Source organism: Dermacentor silvarum, chromosome 3 (genome assembly GCF_013339745.2).
Source record: "Dermacentor silvarum isolate Dsil-2018 chromosome 3, BIME_Dsil_1.4, whole genome shotgun sequence".
Lineage (NCBI taxonomy): Eukaryota > Metazoa > Arthropoda > Arachnida > Ixodida > Ixodidae > Dermacentor > Dermacentor silvarum.
In genome coordinates, this window is record NC_051156.1 from 78,128,162 (window position 1) to 78,150,490 (window position 22,329).

Sequence of the window (22,329 nt, forward strand, 5' to 3'; positions counted from 1 at the left end):
ATATCATGACATGTGTGTCATGTAGGTCATGAAAGAGCCGCCGTCGTCTTGGTGCGCTCATGGTCATTTTGTTAACTTGGTATGTAACTGAAATGAGTTCGGGCATGGGTACTTAGTGAAGGAAACACTAAAGGATGATGGTAGAAGTCGCAGTCGTGAGCATTAATCAGCAAAAAGGACACTGACGCAGCGAAAAAAATAACACTCAACCACTGAAATGGGTTCGCACGTTGGTACTAAGTGAAGGAAACACTAAAGGATGTTGGTAGAAGTCATAGTGATGCGCATGACTCAGCAAAAATGGCAATGACTCTAAAAAATGATTAACACTCGAAAACCACTAAAATGGGTTCGGACGTGGGTACTAAGTGGAGGAAACACTAACAGATGATGGCAGAAGTCATAGTCATGAGCATGACTCAGAAAAAATGACAATGGCTGAGCGAAACATGAGTAACACTCGGAAACCACTGAAATGAGTTCGGACATGAGTACTAACTGAAGGAAACACTAAAGGATGATGGTAGAAGTCACCGTCATGAGCATGAATCAGCAAAAATGAAAATGAATCAGCGAAATACAACTGAAATGGGTTCGGACATAAATCACAGGTCATGACTTGCATGTCAGGTAGGTCATGAAACAGCCGCCTACGTCTTGGTTCTATCATGGTCATTCCGTTAACTTGGTCGGCTCCCCGTACTCTGCTTCGAATAACAACGGTTCCCACAGGGCGTGGGCTCCGCCGGCTTTTTTTAATTTTTTTCGAGTGGCCGGATCACAAAGAGGTGACAGCGCTAATATTGTGCATCGATGTCTAAACCTGAATATTTTTTCTTCGCGCATCTGCAGTCTAATGAATTCGATGGTGCGTGTGTGCGCCTAATGTTGTAGACCTACGCCGTACTTGGGACCATCGCTTAAAGTGCGGTTTCCTATACATGCCGAGGAGGGCGAGCCCACCTGTCTGCTACACTTTCTTCTATGGGTCCAAAATGTAAGCTGTGGTATGTTTTCACGGGCGAATGTGAACGAATACGCGGACGCTACAACAGTCGATTACGTGTGATATGTACGTCACAGAATTGCTCACGTTTATGTTGGCGTCATGGAAATGAATATGCTTTAAAGCAGAGTGGTTGACCTTTATGCTTAAGAGTAGTACTCTACTCGTCAATTTGCAATGCCGCACTGAAGAAATTTCACCGACAGTTGCAGCTTTAGTTTACAGATATTCAACTGCGCAGTATTGTAGCTCATACTAACTAGCGGGCAGAATAGCCATGGTCAACCGATCAATAGGGGCAACAGTGAGCTTTCAAGAAAACCTTACGAAAGAATACGGTCTCTCAAGCCGCAGTGATTTTTTTATTGAACACGTAATAAAGCCTCTGCATGGAAATCACTCCGAGGCACCAAGAAAATATTCTCTCTCTAAAACCACTCGAGAGCAGCTTCATAAACGACAGCATTTCTGCGAAAATCCTGCCCTAGATAAAATCTGCATTTAGCACAATGTCAGGTTGTTGAAAATATTGAGGAATGTATAAATATATAACGTAAACATTCGACCATTAAAACTGTGCACTATTCATACGACCGGTATCAAAATGGCAAAGCCTATGTGGGATATAATAGTACGAAGTGATTGTTCATGCCGCAAGCATTCACACTTACCGCTTTCATTGCTAAGATGATTAAGGAGACTCGTGGTAGGGTCAAGCATGCCCCATCACTTTCTCGCGTTTTTGCTTTATAGTGGAACGTAAAAAAATCGGGGTGGCTTGCACTAGTGCCGCAAGGCTAAAGACACAGCGGAGCTGATCGGTTCCTAGCTGGTCATGGCTCTACGAAGTGATGTTAAGTTATACGAAGTAACGCCAAGTGATGCTAAGTTATAAGAAGTGTATTAGCATTTCCTCGCGGTCTGTGGCATCGGGGAACGCCTCGCGAAGCACTTGCAGTCCGAGCACGCGTAGGGGAAGTGGGGCGAAAGCTATGCACAGTGTACGGGCGGCGTGCAGCAGACGAAACGCCGGGATGACGTCATGGCGCATGCGCAGTAGCGTGCAACTGGTGGGAGCTCGGCCGAGCCGCCTCCAAAGACGCATGTGTGTTTCTCCTTTTCCTGCCCCTTCCATTTTGCCGGATACATGCTGATTCTTCTGTCTTTCAATTTTCACTGCCTCATGTTACTTTTGCATGTTTGTTTTTGCCAACTGCACTGTTTTAGCCAACTATGGCGGGGTTTTCCCCGTGTTAGATGGTACTAGCTGCATGTTTCATCTTCACTATCTTTTTCTCCCTTTCCCTTCTGATTCTATTCGTATCATCTTCTCTTCCTGGCCATCCTTCTGTGTCTTCTTGCCCACAAGCCACTACTTATACATTTCAAGTATAGACACACTTGCAGCACGCGGCCTTGGAAACACCGGTCTGGACATTTCCTGTTGGAGCCCCGGGTGGCCATCCTGATTGGCGGCGCCGGCGGCACCTGCCTACATCTGCATCCTGTCCAATCACAGCGTGCAGAAGGGCACACGGATTACACCAGCCGTCAAGTTCTCAATAAAATTATGCGCCTGCCGCGGGTGCTGCAGGGGCGGTGGGTGGGTGGCTGTTTGGTTCACTCCTCTAGCTTCGCCGCTGCCGGCGCCTTTTTAACCCTTATTCAGGAGGCAGCTCCTCGATTTTTTTCCGACTTTTAAAACTGCTTCAAAGGTGTCTGCGTATTTGTGTTTTGTCATATACTTCAGGCTTGTCTCCGCTCTTTCATTTAATAATTGCCTTCTATTTTAAATTCCTTTGGGATTCTGTGGCATCTCCTTTTTCATTTACTTTACTATTGGCACTTACTGCTGCTGTACCTCTCCGGTGGTGCGGGTTTCCCCATTTTATTTTTCAGTTTTTTTAATGTTTGGGGACACAAAAACTGTAGTCAAGGACACCGCGAGAGTTCGGCGCTAATGCGGGGAAATGGAGAAGCGCGGTTGACGTCGGCAACACGTCTGCGCGTGGCCTCGTTGGTGCAGCTACAATTTGTTTCTCTCTGTCGCTCTCATTTTCTCTTTCTCTCTCCCGAGCATAGCGCGCGACTCTCAACGAGGTGGTTGCTAGGCAACGCAGTGGCAGGCAGCTGTGGCGTCGCGGGTTTCCATGGCTACGGCGCGGCGGGCTTTTCGTGAAATGAGCACGTTTTACGGCTGGCTTAAACAGCTTCGCTGTCAAAAACGTTAACTCAGGCGCACGGGCGCCAGCCAATGTATAGGGCCGGCGCCCGCACGGTGGCCTTCTCAGCATGCCGTGCGTAGAGCGCGCAGCCGGCCGGGAGGCTATATCGAGGAGGAAAGCGCGGGAGTGGAGGATAGTTTCGCTACTTTCTATATTAAGGAGATTTACCACCTGTGTTCTTGAAACGCCATCTCCTCGAATGTATGACGCTGCGCGCATGCACGCGTGTGTTATAGAGGGAGAGAGAGGTGAAGTTGCGGACTCATTTTAGCTCCACCATCGCCATGGGATGGCCGGGAGTGGTTCGTACGCCCGATGAACTTACGAGGAACCACGCCGACAGCAGCGGCGGGAATGTGACCGTCATCTTCTTCCACAGCTGGGTCGTTCGCGCCCATAGGCGCTAATGCGAAAACGCGCTTGTGCCACTGCTCACGCGTTCGTAGTCGTCGTGTTCTTCCACAGCTGGCTCCGTTGTCACTCATCATTCCAGCGTAGAATTTCACTTTTCTTCTGTCGTGGTACTGGGGAGGCCACGCTTACGGGGGTATGAGCTATTTATTGTCTTACGTAACGGACAGATTTAATAACAGAGGTGATACGCGAATGTGTGCGCGTATCTATCCTCACGAGCACCACTAATAAGGATAATAAATATGTTCGTACCTTTGTTTAAACCTCTGTGTCGTGCGATAAACAGCTTCGCTGGTCATCCACCTTCGCAGAATGGAGTGACTCGTGAATTGTTAAATGCGTAAGCATGTCTATGGTTACCCAACGAGAGAACTGTCCGAGCGTCCATCCGTCTTCCGCGTAAGACGATCGCTTTCAAGTTCGCCAGGTGTGGAATAAGACGACAACGAACGCGAGCAGTGGCACGAGCGCGTCTCTGTGACTAGGGAACGTGTCCAATCAGGCACGCAGTAGGCACATAGTAAGCCGCAACTGTGGAGCAGCTGTGGCCTCGGATCAGAACGTCATCAGCACACCCGGCGCCGCTAGAGTGACCTAGAATACTGGGAGAGTGGCCAAAGCTGCGCGCGAATGCATGGGGGAGCGTGAAGCTTCTCCCGGAACTGCCACGCCGCGGCGCTCCTGTGCCGGACCCATGGGCTTTCTCCGCTGCGCCCCCAAAATTCTATCTTATCTATCCAAAGGCGACTATAATTCAAATTGTAAATATTGCGAGACAGATCCAGCTGATCAGAATCATATTCTATGGGGTTGTAGGAATAATCCTCCCCCAAGAAATCTGCTACGGCAAGCTCCCTCACAGGAGGCGTGGGACTCCGTACTAAAATCTACTAACGCTCAAACCCAAGCCGGGCTGGTGGACTGGGTGGCGAAGGTCGCGGCCAGCTGGACACCACTCTAGCCCCCTCTGCCTGACCTCGGCTCCCCCCCCCCCTCCCCTTGTCTTCAATAAAGTTTATTTCCTCCCTTCTCCGCTGCGGAACTTGCGCCTAAGCGGCGGGCGTCTGCTACGCGCTGGATATTTTGGTCGCTTGAGCCATCATTGCGATAATTTAGCTCCTACAAAATGCTACGTTACTGCAAGATAATACTGCAACGACTCACGGCACAGAGTACGCGTTTGTGTGCTGTAAATACGGAGATTTTGGACATTTCCTTCTTTGCTTGCAGGTTTGTCACCGCAATGGTACGCACTTACGCGGCTGTTTCAGGCACACGTTCTTCTCGCACTTCATCGTGAGCGGAGATATTTTAATTTAGCTACGTGTGGCATGACGGACGTAAACGTGCTGCAACATAGAATAAGCAGGAGATGGCGCGCATAACCAGGAGCATAAAGCAGATATTGAAACTGAACAGCCGCCGCCACAGTATGGCTACACTGAGGAGAAGGAAGGCGATGGGTTGGCGCTTGATATAGCCCTTCCCTTTAACCTTTAACCGCCGGCTTCATGGCCAATCCCCCGTAGTGGGTGAGCGCCACGGATGAGGATCAAGAAAGCAAGCGTCGCCATTTTGGCCTCCGTTACCTCCCCTGTAAATAACGTGCACATAGTCTTGGGCATCAGTTACACGTAACATTATTTGGTGGAAGTGCGGACGTTCCCCCTACCCGTCATGGAGCTTCGCAGCGGTCGCTACGGCGCCACTGAAACATCGGCTCCTGCTGCCGGCACTTCATCTAAGCAAGCGTCTCCGCCTGCAGCTCCGACCTGCGCCACTGTCCCCCCCTCGGGATCCTGGTGTTTTCAGCGGAATCGGCAGTCCACCGCTTATACGAACGTGTCAGCACCAGTCACGGGTGGGATCCGACTGTTATGACTGCCGACGTTCTTTTCTACCTCGACGAAGCTCCACGGGCATGGTTCCAGACTCAAGAAGAAGAGATCACGAGATGGGATCTCTTCAAAGAGAAGCTCCATGACCTTTTTGGCAATCCGTTCGGCCACGAACTCGATGCCAAGAAGGCCCTTGCCAAACGTGTTTAGACGTCGACCAAGGCCTACGTGTCGTACATTCTCGACGTCTTGGCCCTTTGTGCCAAGGCTGACCCGAACATGTCGGAGGGCGATAAGGATAATCACGTCCTCAAAGGAATTGCTGACGACGCCTTCAATTTACTGGTGTTTACGAACGTCCCCAGCATCGATACGATCCTCAAGTAGTATCACCGTCTCGAGCATGCTAAATGCTGCTGGGTATCCCAGCATATCACACGACTTCCCAACACAGCTGCTACGTCATCCTGTGACGACCTCTTCCACTAGCCTTCGCGGTGTGACAACCCGCATCATTCATCGTTAGGTCGAAGCAGCACTACCGGCGGCCCCTTCATTCTCGTCACCTGATCATTCTCCGGCCACGATCAGCTTGATCCAGACCCTCGTCCGTCAAGAGCTGTCCAACGTCGGCCTGCACTCCGTTCGTTGCGTGCGCTCGGAACCTCCTTCTCATCGCACTTATCCACCCCGCTCTTCTTACTGCTCTTATGGACAGCGCAACCCGTCTGAATGGCGAACCGTGAACGACAAGCCGATCTGTCTTTAAGTGCCGCCGCATTGGACATATCGCTCGCCTCTGCCGCAGCCACTGGACTTCTCTGATGCGCTTTTCTTCTGATTACACCCGCGTCCCTCTAGCGCCTCCTCTTCCTTCTCTCCGTCTATGCCCGAACCATCATCTGACCCTGCGACACCTCTGACACGACCTCGTTACTTCCGCTCGCCTTCTCCCTCCCGCCGTCAATCTCGTTCGCCCCCGTCACGCCGTGCTCCTTCTCTGACCTACTCGCCACACTCCCGACCGGAAAACTAGACAGTGGAGCTTCTGGAGGTGAAGCTGCAATGACGATATTGGCACGAAATCCTCGCTTCACCTTATCAACGAACAAGAATCTTTTGGACGTTCTCGTCGACAATGTTCCTGTGTGCGCTTTGATTGACACCGGGGCGCATGTGTCCATTATGAGTGCTACTCTTCGCCATCGGCTCGAGAAAGTTCTGACGCCGGCCCCGAACCGAGCTTTACGAGTCGCCGACAGAGGGACTGTCGCTATTGTTGGAATGTGCTCCGCCCGAATCACCATTACTGAGAGACACACCGCCGTTCTCTTCACCGTCATCGAGCATTGCCCTCATGAACTCATTCTCGGTCTAGATTTCCTCGCCAATGATTCTGCCTTCATTGACTGTTCGGCCAGCTCACTTCGCCTTGACTTGCCTCTTCTTGCCGACGCTGTGGACCCGCCTCCAAGCCATTTGAGATGCATGGATTTTATTCGCCTACCGCCTCACTCTGTGACGCGCGTGGACTTCTTTTCCTCACCAGCTGTACCTGACGGCACTTACGTGGTCGCACGAATTCCGGTCGTTACAGTTACACGTGGTGTTACCGAGCCGCACACTGACAAGTACTGGTTTCCGCACCTGCCTTCCCCTTGTCAATTTCGCGCTAACCGCGCAAGTCCTGCCTCAGGGGATCTCATTGGCTATAATTAGCGCTCTGCAGGATGATGAGTTCGAGCCATTCACAGTTGAAGATAGCTACAGCTCAGCCCATCCCGTCACGTAATCTCACGGCAGTGACGTCCACATTGAGAAGCTGGTTTCCTCTGACCTTACACCTGCTCAAGCTGAAGCCCTCTGTCGCGTTCTTGAAGGCTGTCGCGACATCTTTGATTTTGACAATCGACCCTTAGGTCAAACGTCCATCGCGACCCATCCCATAAATACTGGCAATGCGAACCCGATACACCGACGTGCATTTCGTGTCTCTGCGTCGGAACGAGCTGTTAGCCAACAGTAAGTTGAAAAATGCTTGAAAAGGACATTATCAAGCCTTCCTGTAGTCCCTGGGCTTCTCCCGTCGTACTTGTCAAAAAGAAGGATGGATTGTGGCGCTGTTGTGTAGATTATCGCCACCTGATCAAATACACAAAAAAGGACGTTGACCCTTTGCCACGCATTGATGATGCTCTAGACTGCCTGTACGGTGCCACCTATTTTTCTTCCATTGACTTATGGTCCGGCTACTAGCAGATATCCGTCGAAGACATGGGCCGAGAGAAGGCTGCATTTGTAACCCCTGACGGTCTTTATCAGTTCAAGGTGGTGCCTTTCGGTCTCTGTAACGCACCCGCGACCTTCGAACGAATGATGAACTCTTTACATCAGGGGTTCAAGTGGTCCACCTGTTTGTGCTATCTGGACGACGTCATCGTTTATTCGCCCACATTCGACACGCACCTACACCGTCTTTCAGCGATTCTGGATGTGTTCCGCCGGGCCGGTCTCCAGTTGAACTCGTCAAAATGTTACTTTGCTCGCCGCCAAATATCCGTCCTTGGACACCTCGTGGATGCCACAGGCGTGCGACCTGATCCGGCGAAAATTCGCGCCATTACGAACTTTCCAGTCCCGAAGTCTACTAAGGACGTTCGTAGTTTCGTATGGCTGTGCTCTTATTTCTGACGCTTTGTTAAAGATTTTGCGACCATTGCACGTCCCCTTACCGACCTCTTGAAGAAAGACGTCCCGTTTTCTTGTGGTCCTGACCATGCCGCATGTTTTTTGCAGCTCACTACTCTCCTTACCACGCCTCCAATCCTGGCCCACTTTGACCCGTCTGCCTCAACGGAAGTTCGAACTGATGCCAGTGGTCACGGCATAGGAGCAATATTAGTACAACGCCAGCATGGACATGATCGCGTTGTAACCTATGCCAGCCGACTTCTATCACCCACCGAGCGCAATTATGCAATCACAGAGCGCGAGTGCATCGCTCTTGTATGGGCTGTTGCGAAGTTTCGTCCATACTTGTATGGACGCCCATTCTGTGTCATTACTGATCACCATGCTCTCTGCTGGCTATCCTCGCTCAAAGACCCCACGGGACGACTCGCTCGCTGGGCTTTACGCTTGCAAGATTATACCTTTTCCGTGGTATATAAGACGGGAGCTTGCACAAGGATGCAGATTGTTTGTCCCGCTACCCCGTCGACGAACCGGCTGATGCGGACGCCATCGCTTCCGTTTTCTATGTCTCTCAGTTGCTTCAAATTGGCAACGAGCAACGCCGCTATCCTTCGTTACGAGTCCTCATCGACCATCTGGAGTCAAAGCCTGGTGACGCCTCTCTTCTGATGTTTCTCCTCAAGGAGGCGACATTATACCACCGCAATTTCGATCCCCACCGCCCTGACATTCTGCTCATCATTCCATCCCACCTGCGTTCGACTGTCCTCCGGCAATTTCACGACAATCCCTTGGCTTGGAACTTGGGCGTCTCGCGCACATACGATGGTGTACACCGTCGCTTCTTTTGGCCCGGTCTCACCCGCTCCGTGCGGCGCTACGTTGCCGCTTGTGAGCCCTGTAAGCGCCGGAAGAAGCCCTCCACACTTCCAGCTCTATGTCTCCAGACAATCGACATCCCACCCGAACCATTTTTCCGTGTTGGTCGAGACCTTCTTGGACCATTTCTTCTCTCGGACTCTGCAAATAAATGGGTCGCCGTCTCTACAGATTACGCTACGCGGTACGCAATCACCAGAGCCCTCCCGACAAGTGCTACTGACGTCGCTGACTTTCTTCTCTGCGACATCATTTTAGAGCACGGTGGTCCGCGCCAATTGGTCACTGACCGTGGCCGTAGCTTTCATTCGGCAGTCGTCCAGGACATCCTCCGTTCCTGCTCGACAAAGGACAAGTTCAGCACGTACTACCACCCACAGACCAACGGCCTCACGGAGCGCGTCAACCGGACCATCACCGACATGCTGTCGAAGTACGTTGCGGCCGACCACCGCGACTGGGATCTTCATTTACCATATGTGACGTTCGCTTATAATTCATCGCGTCACGACACCGCCGGCTATTCACCATTCTATCTCGTATATGGCCGAGAACCCGCGTTGCCCTTAGACACTTTGCTGCCCTCGCCCACACGTTCAGCCACTGAATACAACCGCGACGCGATCGCACATGCCGACCACGCGTGCCAGCTCGCCCGCACCCGTCTCGAGGCCTCACAGGAGCGTCAGAGACGCCTCTATAATTGCCACCATAGCGGCGTGCACTTTTTTCCGGGTTCTCTGGTGCTTCTCTGGTCAGCCGTCCGCCGTGTGGGCCTTTCTGAAAAGTTGCTGTCGCGCTACACTGGCACATACAGCGTGGTGCGACAAGTGACCGATGTCAAGTATGAAATCACCCCCGCCGATCTCTCGGCGTCATCGTCAGCTGCAAGTGACATCGTTCACGTGGCGAGACTTAAGCCATACCACACACCTTTCACCGCGGATGTGTGCCTTAAGCACCGGGACGGTGTTCTACTGCCAGGGGTCACCGTCCCAGTCGAAGCACCGGGACGGTGCTTCTACTGACGGAACAGCCGCCGCCACAGTGTGGCTGCACTGAGGAGAAGGAAGACGACGGGTTCCCGTTTGATATAGCGTCGGCATTTTGGCCTCCGTTATCTTCCCTGTAACTAAAGTGTAAATAGCCTTGGGCATCAGTTACACGTAAGAATAAAAACGGCTTGCTCATGCTAGCACTTTGTGCCCTTCATTTACTTTCTTTTATTTCATGCGTTCGATTTGCTTTACAAGACTACTTCCCGCGCTTTGCTGTTTCCTTCTTAACACGAAAGTAATAATTATTTTATTTATTTATTTATGGAGTTTTACGTGCCAAAACCACGATCTGATTATGAGGCACGGCGTAGTGGGGGACCCCGGAAATTTAGACCACCTGGGGTTCTTTAACGTGCACCTAAATTTAGGTGCACGGGTGTTTTCGCATTTCGCCCCCATCGAAATGCGGCCGCCGTGGCCGGGATTCGATCCCGCGACCTCGTGCTCAGCAGCCCAACACCATAGCCACTGAGCAACCACGGCGGGTCACATGAAAGTAAATTTAGCAATTTATTCCGTATGTTCGCTAGTTCGTACATAGCAAATACACTTGCTGATGAATTAATACGTAGTTGTAATTACATGATAAAAAGAGAGAACCTATAACAAGGATGTAAACTTTTCATGTTTTACTGCCATTGATGGCAATAGCAGTACTGATAAGCAAAGTTAATAGAAATATTTGTAGTGCATCAAAGTACAAGCCATGTTTTGAGCCAACAACAAGAACGAGAACAATACAGGAGATTTCGCCTAGCCATATAAAGCTTCCCTTTAATAAAAAAGTTCATAATTATGCAGGTCAAACACGCATGCTGGAATCTATGTGAAGCAAAGCTTTCTTCAAGTCATGTGTATCAAATCCGATACAACAAATATTTATGCGTTATGCTGTGTTTACATTTTGCTAGGCAGAGTGCAAACTCAAGCAACGTTTTCTCAATGGCACCGCTCACAATCTATGTCGAAGTGCAAGCACCAAATCAAGCGGATGCACAAAGGGAGACGTCTTCCCAGCGATGTTGCCAGGATGAAGCCGATGTGTGGCGCTTGTCGAAGGTCGAATGATGATGAAATGTGTAGCCGCATATCTGTCTACAGTTAGGGATTCTGTGCCTTAAGTAGCGCGGTGTCTGTTGTATTCTGCCTTGTTTCGGTTTCGAATTTATCCTGACCACTGGCGCCCGGCCGCTGCGTGTAATGTTGTAATCAGCGTTCGGGCCCTGATCCCTTCCCGCTCTCCGAATAAACTCAGTCATCGTCTGGCCCACAAAGGAAGAAGTCTTCTCTTTTCCCTGCGGCGCTCAGCGCCCAGGCTGTTAGAACTCACCACGTAGGTCTCGCGTCCGACCGCCTCGCCGTGCGAGGCCCGATACTAGAGCACTGCACGGGTCTGATTCTTCGGCCGCGGGCCCGTCCCGTGCCCGCTTCATGAAGCTCGAGCCAAGCCCAGGCCCGTGATACCAAGCCCGGGCCCAGCCCGGGCGTATATGACCAAGCCCAGCCCGGGCCCGACCCTAGCCCACCCCGGGCCCATGTTACTAAGCCCGGGCCCGGCCGTCCGATACTAATGGCATATTCAGGTGGTCGTGTTTGAGGGTTTTGGTAGCGCTACAAAGGTCATGTAAAACAGTTACTACGAGTTACCGTTTGCATAAACGGCTTCCTCTGATGATAAGGAAGCAGGATCATGACTTCCATACGCGGTTATTGTCGAAATACAGCTTTAAAGCTATTTTTCACCACTTTCGTAGCACGGCCAGAAACGACCACTCGAATATACCATAAGCTTAGCCAGAGCCCTCGTGTGCATGACCACGCCCGGTCTGTAAGTAAAAAAAATGTTTAGTTATAGATTGCACGGTATATGTGAGCGTCACCTTCTAGAGGTATAATAATCTGCTGTGTATAAGCAATAAAAGACCAAAATCTGTTTCTCCCATTAGAATATCAATGACCCGGCCGATAGCCTGTGCTGTCATTTCTCCGCTGGTGCGCATGCACTTACCTTGATCGTACAATCTGGTCCTGCAGGTCATTTCGCACGCGATTATATATATATATATATATATATATATATATATATATATATATACAGGGTCTTGAAAGACATGACCAGGGGAAAAGCGCCTGGAGAAGATGGAATAACAGTAGATTTAATCAAAGATGGAGGAGATATCATGCTTGAAAAGCTTGCGGCCCTTTATACGCAATGCCTCACAACTTCAAGTGTACCAGAGCGCTGGAAGAACGCCAACATTATACTTATCCATAAGAAGGGAGACGTTAAAGAATTGAATTACAGACCCATTAGCTTGCTTTCAGTATTGTATAAAATATTCACCAAGATAATTTCCAATAGAATCGGGACAACACTTGACTTCAGTCAACCAAGAGAACAGGCTGGTTTCAGGAAGGGATATTCTACGATGGACCATATCCATGCCATCAATCAGGTAATTGAGAAATCTGCGGAGTACAATCAACCTCTCTATATGGCTTTCATAGATTATGAAAAGGCATTCGATTCAGTGGAGATACCAGCAGTCATAGAGGCATTGCGTAATCAAGGAGTAGAGGAGGCATACGTGAATATCTTAGCAAATATCTACAAGGATTCCACAGCTACCTTGGTTCTTCACAAGAAAAGTAGAAAGATACCTATCAAGAAAGGGGTCAGGCAAGGAGACACAATCTCTCCAATGCTATTCACTGCATGCTTAGAAGAAGTATTCAAGCTCTTAGACTGGGAAGGATTAGGAGTGAGGATCGACGGCGAATATCTCAGCAACCTTCGGTTTGCAGATGACATTGTCCTATTGAGCAACAATGGAGAGGAAATACAACAAATGATTGAGGACCTTCATCGAGAAAGTGCAAGAATTGGGTTGAAGATGAATATGCAGAAGACAAAGATAATGTTCAATAGCCTGGCAAGGGAACAAGAATTCAGGATCGCCAGTCAGCCTCTACAATCTGTAAAGGAATATGTTTATCTAGGTCAATTACTCACAGGGGACCCTGATCATGAGAAAGAAATTTACAGAAGAATAAAATTGGGTTGGAGTGCATACGGCAGGCATTGCCAAATCCTGACTGGGAGCTTACCACTGTCGTTGAAAAGAAAAGTGTACAATCATTGCATACTACCGGTGCTAACATATGGGGCAGAAACTTGGAGGTTAACAAAGAATCTCGAGAACAAGTTAAGGACCGCACAAAGAGCGATGGAACGAAAATCGTAGGAGTAACGTTAAGAGACAGGAAGAGAGGGGTGTGGATCAGAGAACAAACGGGGGTAGACGATATTCTAGTTGACATTAAGCGGAAGAAATGGAGCTGGGCAGGCCATGTAATGCGTAGGATGGATAACCGGTGGACCATTAGGGTTACAGAATGGATACCAAGAGAAGGGAAGCGCAGTCGAGGACGGCAGAAAGTCAGGTGGGATGATGAGGTTAGGAAATTCGCAGGCGCAAGTTGGAATACGCTAGCGCAAGACAGGGGTAATTGGAGATCGCAGGGAGAGGCCTTCGTCCTGCAGTGGACATAAATATAGGCTGATGATGATGATGATGATGATGATGATGATGATGATGATGATATACAGGGTGTTTCAGCGAACACTTTCAACATTTATTTAAGGTTGCCTGTGGCAAATAGCCCAATTCTAGTTAATGAGCTGCTGTACTCGAAGAGGCGGACATTACTTGCACAACAAATTGAAATGCACAATCGACTAATTGATGACAATTTACTAATTAAGTTTTTAACTAATTACCTGACGGCCCATATTGCAATTTACAAATTGTAGCCGTGGAGTTCGCAAGGCGGATCCACTTAGAAATAATTCTCAGGATGACACCAGTTTCGAGATATTAATTCCCGAACTTTGCGGAGAAATGCGTTGGCGTTCCAGTTAATTTTTTTCTTCAATGCAAAAAGCGACGTTTTGTTAAGAACTTAACTGGAACGCCAATGCATTTCTCCGCAAAGTTCGGGAATTAATATCTCGAAACTTGTGTCATCCCGAGAATTCGTTCCAAGTGGATCCGCCTTGCGAACTCCACGGCTACAATTTGTAAATTCCAATATGGACCAACAAGTAATTAGTTAAAAACTTAATTAGTGAATTTCTGTTAATTATTTGATTATACGTTTCAATTTCTTGTGCAATTAAGGTCCGCGTCTCCGAGTAGACCAGCTCAATAACTAGAATTGTGCTATCTGCCATGGGCAACCTTTAAGGATATTTGAAAGTGTTTGCTGAAACACCCTGGATATATATATTATATATATATATATATGAACAAGGTAATTTACGAATATATAGCTTAAAATACACGCACAAGTAGAAGGAGGCATTCCCTCCGTTAGCGCTAGAATAATGTATTATTGTAGAGAGTGGTCGTGTTGCAATCGCAACAGCGGTAACAGGGAAATGGACTGAGGAGCGGCTTTTCTATAATTTATTTTTCCTGACGCGCAAATAATGGTCATTTTTGTGGAAAAGAAAACAATTAGAACTTCATCTGTTATCGTATTTTCTGTGCTAAGGTACTTTGCAAGTGTCACTTCAGCTTGGCACAGAATGTATTGAACCATGCAACCATTCGCGTGTGCTCAAAGGCCTATGATAGGCCATTTAACGAGCGGGCCCGGGTGCGACCCGCGGCTTCAAGCCCGGGCCCGGCCCGAGCACTCCAAGAAACGCTTCAGATGGCCCGGGCTTTCTGGGCCGGCCTGGGCCCGTGCAGTGCTCTACCCGATACCACATCTTGGCGACGAGGTAAACCATTTTTGCTACAACTTCTTCTTTCCTCCTGTATCTGCTCTACTTCTGCTTACTTCTGCTGCCAGCATGGACCCAACGCAGCCTGCGTCTACTTGTGCTTTGTCCACTGCTTCAACACTGCCGTTCGCTTCTCCACCGCCGGCTTTTCTGCCTATTCAGGGTACACCTGCCCTACCTTGGCTCACGTGGAAACGTTCTTTCCACACTTTTCTGCAGGCGGTCGGAGGCGATACACTATTGAAGGACAGGAAGAAAGCTGTATTGCTATCGAATTTGGGTTTCGAGGGCCAGCGTCTCTGTTACGACTTGACATTGCAAGTGGACCCCGCAACATTACAATTTCAAGATATCATCCGCTTGTTGGACAAGCACTACGAAGACAGCACAAAAAGCCTCGTCCATCGTATTATCTTCAGAGACCGACGACAGCAGCCAGGAGAGTCTTTTCAAGAATTCGTTAGTTCTATCCATCGCTTGGCACAGAATGCCAACGAATGCCATGCAGCATGCCAACGAATGCTTGGCACAGAATGCCAATGCGACTCTTTTACAGAACTTGGTCGCGAAGCGACTCGTCTTGCCTGCGCCTGTGGCGCTTGGCAAGACGAGTCGCTTCGCGACCAAGTTCTGTAAGGAGTCCCGTCAACAAAAATCCGTGAAAGCCTTCTACGAGGGACCATCGTTGACGCTCAAGAAAGCGGAAGAAATTGGGCAAAGCGTCGAACACGTTTACAAGGAACTTCATTGTTTTCACCGGGTCTACAGTGCAGCGCGTTTCTTCTCCGCGGCAAGATGGCGTCGCCAACCGTCGCCTTCCTCGCCCGGGTGCTCAAGATGGCGGTCCTCGCCAAGCTTCTTCCTCAACCATACAAGTCCAAAATGGCGCCCGACGACATGGCAGAAAGTTGCGATCTGGGGAAGCCTACCAACATGGCGTTCGGCAAGAATTTTCCAAGCCCAGTCAAGACGCCACTGTCCTTTGCTACCTGTAGGGATCAACTCAGCACATAGCATCCGGTCCAGGCTGTCCGGCTACGCACGTTCCCGGCCGCGCGTGCAGAAAAGTGGGACATTATGCTACAGTTTGCCGTTCACGGAACCGAGCACATCGCGCGTCTCCAGCAAGAGCTCAGCTGGTTTCTTCTTCTGCTGAAACAGATTCGGCAAGTACAGTTTCTTCAGTGGTGACCATACAAGCACCAAGTCCGTCTGGCAATAATCTTCGCCGAAGTTCTCATTGGCAATACTTCAATCAAGCTTCTTGTGCATACCGGAGCTACTGTGTCACTGATGAGCAGCTCTTTGTACGAGGAACATTTTAAGGTCTTCCTATTATCTTTTTCAAATCTCCGACTGAAGAACTATTCTCAGCAAGAAATTTTGCATTGGGGACATTTTTCCGTGGTTGTGAAATATCGCAGCATTCTACAGTCGTGACATTGGACGCCACCGACGAAGGCACTTCTTTTCTCGGCATGGACGTGATACAAGCCCTAGGCGTCGACATTCATTCATCCTCCCTTTCGTGTGAACAAGTAATCGATACGCCGGCTGTTCGCGAAATCGTCTTCGTCTCTACTGCAAAACGCTCCAGCCGAATTTGCTCATCTGTTCTCAGGTCAACTAGGACTTGTAAAGGGCTTCATCCATGACATTCGTCTACGACCTTCTATTCATCCAGTTTCAGCGCAACTATGTCCGCTACCTCTGGTTCTCCGTGACCTCCACCGAACTGCATCGACTCGAATCAGCTGATATCATTGAACGAGTGTCGGTTTTCTAGTGGGTCCCTCAGTTCATCAGGGTTCGGATAAAGGACAATACCATTCGACTCTGCGTTGATCTTCGAGAACCCAACAAGGCGATCGTCGTCAACGCCTTCCCTCTTCCCAGGACTGGTGAACTTTTGCATCGACCGGCTGATGCTACTGTGTTCAGTTTTGCAACCGTTTAACAACCACCACCTGGTTCATCCCCCGCAGAAGAATCCGTCGAACTTGCGTCTGACTTTTTCATCTCTGCCTGACGCTCCTGAAGAGTCTCGAGACAACAGTGCACAAACTTCCAGCTCATCTTCCAATAAGGATTCTTCGACTCCACCTTCTCAACACGAGTTACTCCTCCGTAGGTCTACCCGTCCTAAACAATCTGCAGCATGGTTTAAGAACTGTGTCCCCAAATAGCGCTACTCTCTTACTTCAGAAAAAAATAGCATGTCTTCTCCACAGCACATTGTCTTCAAGTTTGTTTCGTGGATCTCGTTGTGGAAGCTATCAGCTCCCAGTGTAATTTGAGAATGCTGTTGAACTTCTGATTCTTTTCCGTTAGCGGATTCTCAGCGTGTAAGAAACTTCGTTTGATGAGAGTTTCTCTTCATTCGACTACAGAGGTTCGGCCTCCCATGTGAATTCGGCGTCTTACGCAAAAAAAAACACAATTGTCTGGTACCTTACTTGTTAGGTTAGGTACTTTATCTTCAGGTAAGGGTTTTACACGGACTCGCGTAGTCGAGAATTCGTTATGTCTGCAAAACCGTGCGCTAAGCACAATTCCAAGTCAAAACGATCGTGCAGCCGTGTACTCTGATTTAGGCTCAGACAGTTGACAATAACTTTATTAAAAGGTCCTGAGGAAAAAGATTGGGGGAGCCGAAGGCACCCCAATCAAGTTGGTGGCTCCGCTCATGACGGAACCGGGAGCTGGTGACTTTTGGCGACGTCGCGGGCCCTCTGGACGGCCTGTCGTTGATGCGTAAAGTCCGCGCTTTGCAGTAGGGCGTCCCACTTGGACTTGTCGTGAAGATCAGAGCCCGTGTTGGACGGGCACAGCCAGAGCATATGATCGAAAGAGCAGAAGTCATGCCCACATTTGGAGCACGATTGCGGGAAGTTAGAATCTATCCGATGGAGCGCTCTGGGGGTGAGGTACGATCTCGTCTGTAAGAGCCTGAACGTGACACACGGAGCCCTGTTTAATTTTGGGTGAGGGGGAGGGAATTTCCTTCTGCTCAGTCTGTAGTGGGTTGTGATCTCGTTAAAGGTGATAAGAGGGTCTTTAGGGGAGCAATCCTGTGAGAGAGCTGGACCGCTAGCCCGGGCGCGGTTCGTGAATTCACGCGCTAGGCAGTGGGCCTGTTCGTTGGGGTTGCATCCCGCTTGATTAACTACGCCTTTAACGTGGGCCGGGAACCAGACGATGTGGTTACCTCCTGTCTCGTTATCCGCAGTGTTTTCAAGAGATTTGTTTACTAGGCTAGCCGTGTGCTTAGACACTAGGGCTGACGAGAAGGCCCTGACGGCAGTGCGTGAGTCGGAGAAAACAGTCGTTGGGCCTTTGGCAGCATTAAGGGCCAAGGCTATCGCGGTTTCCTCCGCCTCGTTTGCGTGCTTAGTGCAAACGGATGCAGTGCTAATCAGCGTTCCGCGCGAATCTACGACCGAGATTGCAAACCTGTTTTCGCTGCCGTATTTGGCCGCGTCAACGAAAAGTGCATCTGCCCCATACGGATTAACTCTTTGAAGGATGGCTTTAGCCCGTGCGATTCTTCGGCACTCGTTATATACCGGATGAATGTTTCTCGGTACGGTATCGACCGTTATAGCTTCCTTGGCTTCTTTGGACAGGGGGTATCTGTCGAGCGGCGGTTGTGTGGATGATATATCTGCTTCGTTTAGGATTTTGTTACCCGGCTTAGTTAACGAAAGCATGGTGATCTGTGCAGTGCGATGTGCCTCGATTAATACGTCGATATTATTGTGAACACCAAGCTCCAATAGTTTCTCCGTGCTAGCACATTGTGGGATGCCGAGTAGTCTTTTGATACCGGACCTAATGAGCGTGTCGAGCTTCCTCTTTTCTGCTTTACTCCAATTGACGAAAGGCGCCGTGTAGTTAACGTGACTGATAAAGAAGGCCTGAAAGACCCTGAGTAGGCTGTCCTCCTTGAGTCCCCCCTTTCTACTTGTAACTCTGGCAAGTAGCCTGAGTATATTGTGCGCCTGTGCGCCGAGCTTCTTTAGAGCTTCTGCATTACATCCTTTGGCGTTTATTAAAAGTCCTAAAATTTTGATGGAGTTCACCCTCGAAATGGGGTGTCCTTCTCTAGTCGTAATTTTGACTGGCAGTGTTTGCAGAGGCTCAAGGTTCCTAACGCCTTGCCTAGCCTGCCTGTAGAGTTATAGTTCGGATTTGCTGGGCGAGAGCTTTAGTCCTGTGTCTGTGAGGAACTCCTCCGTCACCTCTATGGCTCCCTGTAAGGATTGCTCTAGTTCGGCCAGAGATCACCCCGGAGACCAGATTGTAATGTCGTCGGCATAAATTGCGTGGCCCACTTTTGGGAGTTCGGCTAGCCTGTTAGATAGTTTGTGCATGGCGATGTTAAAGAGTTACGGGGATAGGACCGAGCCCTGAGGAGTTCCGCAGTTGCCCAGTTTGTAAGGACCGCCCGAAATCGTACCCAGTCGAAGGAGCGCCTTTCTTTTCGACAGGAAAGAAAAAGTGAAGTTAAAGAATCTCCGCCCTAGATTAAGGGAGGAAATCTCTTTCAGGATGTGCTCATGCGCCACCTTGTCGAAAGCTTTGGCGAGGTCGAGTGCAAGGATGCCTTTAACGTCACGCGACGCGTTGTCGAATATGGATCTTTTTAGAAGGAGCATTGTGTCTTGTGTTGAAAGTCCTCTTCTAAATCCAATTAAAGTGTGTCTAAAGAGTTCGTTGTTCTGTATGTGATCTGTGATTCTATTATCTATAGCATGTTCGGCCACTTTACAAATACTAGATGTTAGAGAGATGGGACGCAAGTTATCCATATGCGGGGGTTTCCCCGGTTTGGGGATAAGCACCACCTTGGCTGTGCGCCATTCCAGCGGGACCTGCCCCGAACTCCATACTTCGTTTATCTCTGCCGTTATGATTTCTATGGCCTTGTCGTCCAGGTTTCGGAGGAGTTTGTTGGTAACTCCGTCTGGTCTAGAGGCGGACCTTCCATTTAGGTTGAAGAGAACGTGTCTAATTTCTGATATAGTGAACGGTTCGTCTAGCTCTGGCCTGTCAAGCCACCTGTATCCTGCTCTCACCGTTCCGCCTTGCGAATCTCCTTCCTTAATGGGGAGATAGGTGCGAGCCAGGATGTTGATAGTTTCTGCTTCCGTGAGGCCCGTGGCGATCTGCTTATGAATGAGTCTATCCACGGCAAGATTGAGAGTGCTCTTGGACTGTTTGTCGTTGAGGAGGCTTTTGAGCAAGTTCCATTTAGTGCCTCTTCTCATGCGACCGTCCATTTCGTTGCACGTCTCGTCCCACTGCTGTAGGGCCAGCTGCCTGGAGTACGACTCTATTTCCTTGTTGACTGACGTCAGCTTAACTCGAAGTCGGCGATTTAGCTTCTGCGTTTTCCACCTCTCCGCGAGGGCGTGTTTAGCCTCCAGGAGGTGCGCTAACCGCGAGTCCATTTTGGGAACTTCGAGCTGTGTTGTGATTTCCTTGGTTGCGCTCTTGACAGCCTGTTTAAGGTTTGCGATTAGTTCTGTGAAAGATTCACTTGAAGGGGCCATTTCGCCTCGAATTTTTCTGAAAAGATCCCAGTCAACGTATTCGTATCTGACTGGTGGTTTTGGTTTGACCTGCACCGTGATTTCCAGAATGTAGTGGTCGCTACCCAAGTCCTCCTGGAGATAATCCCACGTACCCTCGATACCACGGAGGAACGCGAGGTCGGGTGTGGTGTCGCGGCTGACCGAGTTACCCCTTCTTGTGGGAAACCTAGGATCCGTGATGAGTGTGAGGCTGGAGTCGGCTGCACAACCGGCTAAGTTTGTGCCTTTCTTACTGCTAAAGCCGTATCCCCATTCTGTGTTTGGGGCGTTGAAGTCACCCGCAATCAGAAGGGGCGCGTTTCTGGCTATCCTGATTGCGGCGCTGAATAAGGTGTTAAAATCTCTTTTCCTGTCCGCAGGAGAACTGTAGACGTTAAGAATGAAGGCATTTGCGTTGCTTGTTTTACTGGGCACGATCTCTACCAGCTGGGCTTCGAGTCCGACCTTATATTTTGGGACGTCGTGCTCCACGAAGGAGACGCTCTTCTTAACTAGCATGGCTATGCCTCTTCCCTTTTCGCCTCTGTAGGGGATAGTGCGGTATCCCGACATAGAGATATCCTTTTCTCCGAGTGTTTCTTGTAATAACATAACCTGTGGCTTATCTGCCACCGATCTGACGAGTTGACCTAATGGAGCCTTGCGCCTCTGGAAACTGGCGCAGTGCCACTGCCAAATTTTGACATTGCTGCTAATTATATTCGCCATCTTGTTTACTGTAGATTTTTTAGAATCCTTTAGCGCCTCCGTCGGGGTTTGGAGTAGCTAAGGACGCTTCTGTTTGCACTACTTGTCTACTTTTAGGCTGAACCCTAGGTCTTTCTAGTAACGTTACCCTCGACTCTATGGCGGAAAGCATTTCCATCATCCTACTCAGGGTCTTTTCCCATTTACCCTCATTTTGGGCGGGGGGAGCCAAGGTGGTGGATAGGGTCTCACAATCCTCCGTCATCTCCTCCTCCTCCTCTGTGTCACTTAACGGATCTGGGTTTGGTGCCTTACGTTTCGGCTGCCCGGCTAACGGCCCAGGGTTGTTGGTGCTAGCCTCTTCGCGGTTTGTGACTTGTCCTCTAATGCTATTTAAAACTTCTTCAAGTTCTGCGAGCTTGCGTCTAAGCTGCCTGTTTTCTGCCTCGAGCGATTGGATACGGGGATCGACCCTATGTTCTGGCTGTGCCTCACCTTTTGTTCCTTTGTTTCATGTGTTCTTCTTTCCTTTCTGAGACGGCTGCGTCACGCCCTTGACCTTGTCGGCCCACATGGTCTGCTTGGCGGACTGGGAGCGGGACCGGGATCTCGATCTGGAGGCGTCGGAGCTCTCGCCTTTTCTTGACTTGGATCTTCTTCTCGAACGAGAACGCCCTCTGGATTCAGAGCGGGTTCTGAGAATGGATCCGCTTCGTGTAGCTGCCGCCGAGCTGTCGCTGGTGTCGGTGACATCGGTGACGTCCACCTGTGCTTTCCGGCGCCTTCGGCGTCGACGTCGTACAATGTAGGGGATCTGGTAGCGGTTCTTGCACGTTCGATCCCCTGTGACGTGGGGTCCTCCACACGCCTCGCACTTCGGGGTGCATTGGTGTTCCTCTTCTTCGTTTTCGGATTTAGTCCTTCCGCAACCACGACGTTTGCTTCTTTCTTCTACGCTGCTGGTGCAGACATCGGCTCGATGGCCCACGTGACCACACGCGTAGCAAACGTCTACTTGTCGCTTGTAAAGAAAACATGGCACTAGGGCCATGCCACATATCACGTTATTTGGTACACGCATGCCTTTGAAGAGAATCACGACCACGTGCCAGTTCTTGATTCGTCTTGCTTCGAGTGCT